The sequence below is a fragment of the Carlito syrichta genome, unplaced genomic scaffold (genome assembly GCF_000164805.1).
Source record: "Carlito syrichta isolate Samal-C Ts95f unplaced genomic scaffold, Tarsius_syrichta-2.0.1 Scaffold302053, whole genome shotgun sequence".
NCBI lineage: Eukaryota > Metazoa > Chordata > Mammalia > Primates > Tarsiidae > Carlito > Carlito syrichta.
In genome coordinates this window covers 811922-818493 of record NW_007246149.1, presented here as the reverse complement: position 1 = coordinate 818493, position 6572 = coordinate 811922, and the positions used below count along the sequence as shown (strand labels likewise).

The following is a 6572-nucleotide window of genomic DNA, read 5'->3' as shown; positions in this document are numbered from 1 at the left end:
CAGGCTTCACTTTACAGTATGGTGGCAATTTTAGAATGGATTAGTGCTTTTAGCTATTATTAGACACATTCAAAGTAATTATATATAAAATCATGTACTTTGAGTGAAAGATTTTGGCACATCAACGTAAGTAATTTGTCCAAAGTAATATGGTAGAAGTGTAATTTAATTCTGAGTGGGCTGAAGAGCATATACATACTACCCTCCGATAGTAGACATCAGCTTCGTCAAGTCGTCTTCTTTGTTTCATACACATTCGCCGCGCTCTCGCCCTCGCCGGAGCCCGCTCCCGCCGCTGCCGACACCCGCGAGCGAAGTGCGAGCGCGCGTACCTGCCCCGCGACTACTGACACTTGACGCCCGCCTCTATTTCACCAACTCCGGGTGGGCGGGGCCCTCTCGCCTGATTGGCAGCGCCCCCGCGAATCCCGACGTCCCGGGGCCGGCGGGGCCGGAGCGGCCAGCCTATGAGAAGGGAGAGGGTCACCCAGGGCCCCGCCTCCGCCGGGCCGACCGCGCCCCTCCCGGGCCACGAGCTTCGCGCGCAGGGCGGCCGCGCAGTTTGTACACAACTTCTCTGACAGATTGGGCTGGCGGAGCCGGGGGCGGAGGGAAGGAGCGGACGGGTGGAATCTAGGAAGAGGGGGAATTAGGGTGGAGACGCGGAGGGAGACTTCTTCGGACTGTTCTCTGCCAGGATTAGGGAGAAAAAGAGTATTGCACGTCTTAGGTGTTGTGCAAGGACCTGAAACTCGAAAGCTGAAACCCACAAGGCAGCTAGGTGGGGGCGCCAAGGCTTTGGAGCCTTGTTTGATGAGTGTGTGCTTTTAAACACACAAAATGTACTTTTCTTTAGTAGCAAACTAGGGGCGGTGTGATAAACACATTTTAAACAGCTCTTGTCTCTATGTATCTTTAGCAGTGAACGTATCCATTTAGCAAAGCAAATTCGGAATGTCCTGAATAAAAGGTTTTTTATTAAGTCCTTGCATAAAAGCCTATTTTTTCCCCTTCAGTATTTAAATAGCTAGAAGTTTTCTCACGCGTTTCTACCTCTTCGTATCCGTGCTTGGAGAGGAGGGGGAGGGGCCACCTGAATTTTGAAGTTTTTAATATTTAAACCATGTTGATTCTAGCCAAAGCATGGAATCTAATTTAAGCACGACTAGCTCAAATGTGTATTTAAATAGACATTACATCTTTGACTTATTTTTGCTAGCACTGTATGTTCAAAAAAATGGACTTTAATACTCACGAAACAGAAACAGCACATTTACCTAACACCATGGCACCTTTTCCTACGAAAAGACAACCAAAGCAGCCTCAAACATGAGACACGCAGCATCTCTGAAAACTGGGAATCCAAATTTATAAGAAAGTAATAGCCAAATATATTACTGTCCATTTACTATGTTATTACAATGGGAGGAGGCATTTTTGTGAGCAGTCACCTAAGGAAACCATTTCCCTTAATCTTTAATGTTCTTGTACATGATTTTATCTGGCTTATTGGGAGGTCAGAACAATAAACTGCAATAAAAATGCCGGTAATATTACTACATATGTACATATGTTGACAGCACGATCTACCATAAGACAGTTTTACATATACTCGTCACTTTTTGGTAAAACAGCTTTAAAAAAGAGTTCTTAGAAAAAGCGTTCATTTCAAATTGTATATCTATCAGAGGCATGGAATTCATGTTCACTATGTAAAAAAAATTAATAAAGCATGTAAAGTGTTAGATGTATTTACTTATTATAAAAGATAAAATTATTTGGAAGCTAGATTTTTCTCCTTGTTCTTCCCTTCCTGTTAATACGATTCATTTTTATAGCTGTGATCACTGCCTTCAGACAATGGCTGATGACAACTTTCATGTTACCAAAGTATTATTTAATAAGTGCTTTTGCAAATTTTTTCCTAACCAATCCCATGCTGTCAACCTTCATCTTTAGAAAAAATTGTCCTGCTTTTCTCTAATAGCAACCCCCAATCGTGTAATTAATTCGATTAGAAACATTATGGAATTGGTATGAGATTTAATGTAATTTCTAAAAAAAATTGAACTTGGAAAGATTTTCAGTTACATGATGCTAAAAACATCGAACCTGAATGTGACATAGAGAATTCTTACTAGAAATTTTACCCTCTTAACTGTAAAGTAAATCTAACTTAGATTTAATACAGTTTGGTAATTGTATTTTAACGTATTTTTAAACCTATCTAGACTTTTCCTTTTCTCTTTCTCAACCTAAGTTTTCATTTCAGTAAAATTCATGTATTTTATTGGAAATGCTTCTGCAATTTCACACAGTTTTTAATATGCTTTCATTTGTAGCTTTCCCACTGCAAACAAAACAACCCCATACAGCTATTTCAGAAGTTTGTAATATTTGTATAGTCTTGTTAATCTCTTTATATTTCTACTTTTCTTAATGAATATAGATAAGAATCTAGCTATGTTGGGCTTGCATAGCTAATGAATTTACAATAAAAAATTGAATATGTTATTTTTTGCTCTAATACAGTAACATGTATTTAAATTTCATTTCTGCCATAAAGAATCATGAAATAGGGCTGCCACTTTTAAGTAATGGTTTCTCTGAAATTTCAGCCTAGCTCTGCAATCTCACAGAAAATAACTAGCTTAGCACTGTACAATAGTACAGAAATTGGAAAGTAATCCTTTTCGGAGACATTTGCCATGTGGTTCTGAACATATAAAGAACATGTTCAACCAGGCTTCCTTGCTGTTGCTCTTAACACAAATGCTATAGCAGCAAACCTGTTTCGTCGACTTTGCAAAAGGGGTTAAAACTTGATAAATATTTTTCAAATGTTCCAGGTTCTACATTGGCGTGAAGCCAGCCAGTGTGAATGGACAGAGCCTCAATTACTTTGAACTTTCTAGTTCTTTGCATTCCTTCCAGCTTAGTAGTGCTGTACCATTAGGGAAGATAGGAGAAAACAGAAAACAAATGTCAGGTTTCAGAAATCAATTAGTGGCCTGGCAGTGGTGTGTTAAGTGAACTGTGCCAAAACAGGGGATTCGGATTCTGAGGGAAAGAAATAAAAATGTTGAGTAGTCAAGTTAGGTAGGAGGGTAAGCAGAGAAGCAGTGTGCATGCTTAAGTCCTTAGTCACTGGGCAACACAGATTTAGTCTTAGAATAAACCATAAGTGTCACTATCTTTACGGGAATAAATAAGACTGAATGTGCGGGGGTTGAACAGGCATTCGGGGTGGGGGAGGAGGGGCTGGAGGAGGGAGCGGAGAAAAAATAGATAAATAGCTTCTGAATGATGAGATGGGGACTAGGAAGCCATCACCATGGCAGTGTTCACACGAAGACATGGAAAAAAAAAAAACAACTAAGTTCGGTTGTTTGGCAAAGAATATCCCAGCCAATAAAGTTGTATTCACTTTGATTGGCAAAGTCTTCATAAAATATTCAATTTCTATAAAATCAGAATCAAATCACCAAGGGATCTCACCAAGAATAAAGCACAAGAATAATGTTTATAAGGAGTACACTCGAAGGTAAGATTATTTCATTAAAAGTGACTCTGAGCCGGGCTCGGTGGCTCAGCCTGTGATCCCAGCACTTTGGGAGGCCGAGGTGAGTGGATTGCCTGAGCCCACGGGTTCGAGACCTGCCCGGGCAACTTGACGAGACCTCATCTCTACAACATATCAAAAGGCTGAGGCGGAAGGATCGCCAGAGCCCAGCAGGTCAAGGCTGCGGGGGCCGGAAGCGGCCATTGCACTCCAGTCTGGGTGACAGAGTGAGACTCCAACTCAAAAAAAAAAAAAAAAAAGTGACTCTGTGATATCCACCCCTTTTGGAATCTTTATCAGTGAAAACATAAGACATAATTATCTCGTCCTGTAAAACACTTCACATCTTTAATCTTTGTATTGTTTCATTAATGACAACTACTTAAAGCCACACATCAGAAAAAAGTCATTGAGGAAATAACCCTATAAATAGAAACTTCAAATGAGATTAGTCAGAATTTAACCCATTTTGACTCAAAAGATTAAGAGATAAAAGATTCCTATTCATGGCTTTTGTGATGAAAAGCACATAATCTAAATAAGACTATATACTTCTTTTTCGTGTAAATTAAAATGACTTATGATAAACATTTAAATTTTACTTTTGTATTGTCTCCTACCCTCAGTTCTTAAGAAATTAAATGTTATATTTAAGTTTGGACTTAAATGTATTTTTCATAAAATATTTCATAAGATTACCATTGTGTGCTCATTCCTAAATGCACTGTAATTTACCTAGCCTGATTTTAAAACTCAAGTAATATCCAAAAAAAGAAAAAAGAGGCTTACCTATTGGGGAACTGGAGTTGCCTTTTCCACCTTGTTAGACTAATAAGCAGACACAAATGAAGAATATAAATGCCTGGAACCAAGTTAGAAGCCAGGCATACTGTAGCTTAAACTGGGCAAAATTTGAATTCTGCCTCTAAACATGATAGCAAGATTAAGCGAAAAGTCCTGAACTGAAGTGGCCACACCAAACAATCTTTCAAAACATTAGGGAGGCCACATCATCGCATCACAATGAGCAGTGCCCCAAGCCAATTGCTGCCCAAGTCATGGCAAAAACCCAGTAATGGTATCAGGCTGTGGGGCACCTGCGGGGAACACACTGACGAACTGTGCATGGGTCACACAGAAACACCCTTCTAGAAGTTGATTTACGAATGAAATGTGTAACATAGTGCTGACGCCAGTTACAGTTCTTCACGACTTAACTTCCACACACTGTTGATGATTGTGTAAACTTGTACAACTTTGGGGAAGAACAATTTTACAATCAGTATACAGAAGAATAAGGTGTAAATAACATTGAAAATGATAGATGGCCAGGCTCAGTGGCTCAGCCTGTAATCCCAGCAATTTAGAAGGCCGAGGCAAGTGGATTGCCTGAGCCTGTGGGTTCGAGACCAGCCCTGGCAACTTGGTGAGACCTGCAGGTTGACGCTGGGGTAGTCGTGAGTGTGCCACTGCACTCCAGCCTGGGCGACAGACTGAGAATCCAAATCAAAAAAAGAAAGAAAGAAAGAACGAACATGGTAGACAATTTCTCTCTAAGAAACATATTTTTATTTATATATAAAACTGGGCGGGGCACAGTGGTTTGTGCCTATATTCCCAGTGCTTCGGGAGGCCAAGGAGGGAGGATTGCTTGAGCTCAGGAATTCAAGACCCCTTCTGCAAGACCCCGTCTCTATAAAACTTAGTAATTTAGCAAGACCCCATCTCTACAAAAAATAAACAATTATCTGCGCCTAGTGTCATGCACCGGTAGTCCCAGCTACTTGGGATGCTGAGGTGGAAATATCACCTGAGCCCAGGATATCAAGGCTGCCATGATTGTCATGATCATGCCACTGCACTCCAGCCTGGACGACCGGGTGAGGCCCTGAGTAAAAAGAAAAACACATAAACAAATCCTACCTTTTTCAGCTAAGGGCTAGTTGGAACTGTAGTTGAAGATCTAATGATTTTCCATCTGAAACTAGTAAGTATAGCCTCAACTACTGGCACTCTGGACTGGGAGAATATGTAAAATGTCTTAGCCTCATGACTAGATTTCCAGGCTCCACTGCAGAATAAAGAAACTGAGGGAGCCGGACGTAGTGGCTCACGCCAGTAATCCCAACACTTTGGGAGACAGAGGAGAGAGGATTGTCTGAGTCCAGAGGTTCAAGACCAGCCTGGGCAACTTGGCGAGACCTTGTCTCTACAATAAACCAAAAAATTAGCTGGGCGTGGTAGTGCATGCCTGTAGTTCCAGTTACTTGGAAGGCTGAAGGATCACCTGAGCCCAGCAGGTGGAGGCTGCAGTGGCCGTGAGCCTCCCACTGCACTCCAGCCTGGGGACAGAGACCCCAACTCAAAAACAAAAAACAAAAAACAAAAAAAAAACGGAGGGGAGATTACAAAGGGAGTCTGAAGCTAGGAACAGATCATCTGAAGAATGTTTTAAATACAAAAATAAATATGCTGTAATTCATTTTCCATTTTTTTTTTTTTGAGTCAGAGTCTCACTCTGCCGCCTGGGCTGGAGTGCAGTGGCATGCTCATGGCCACCACAGCCTCCACCTGCTGGGCTCAGGAGGTCCTTCTGCCTCAGCCTTCCAAGTAGCTGGAACTACAGGCGTGCGCTACCACGCCCGGCTGATTTTTGATTTATTGTAGAGATGAGGTCTTGCCAGGTTGCCCAGGCAGGTCTCGAGCCCACGGGCTCACGCAATCCACTCACCTCAGTCTCCCAAAGTGCTGGGATTACAGGCTGAGCCACCGAGCCCAGTTTTAAATCACTCTTGAACGCCCCCGTGTGCTGAGCACTGTAGCAGGCCCTGAATTGCAAAGATGAATCAGAGTCCCTGACCTGAACACACTAAGCATCATTTGATTAGTGGCCTTCCTCCCTCGAATTCATGTTGTTGCTTTGCTTCATGAGTAGATTGAAGCCCAAACTCTGCAACCTGGGCCTTTGTGCTGACCCCAGCCTGGCTTCCAAAGCTTGTATCTCAGAAGC

At 42.0% G+C, this 6572-nt stretch overlaps 1 protein-coding gene across 1 annotated transcript in view; it reads right to left on the bottom strand.

Annotated features, from left to right (window-relative positions):
- Window positions 1–4531, bottom strand: part of KLF5 (Kruppel like factor 5) — a 21562-nt gene extending 17031 nt beyond the window's left edge. The window contains exon 1 of the mRNA XM_008055962.1: window positions 4352–4531. The gene's annotated coding sequence lies outside the window, so the exon portion shown is untranslated. The remainder of the gene's footprint in view (window positions 1–4351) is intronic.
- Between the last annotated feature and the right edge of the window lie 2041 nt (window positions 4532–6572).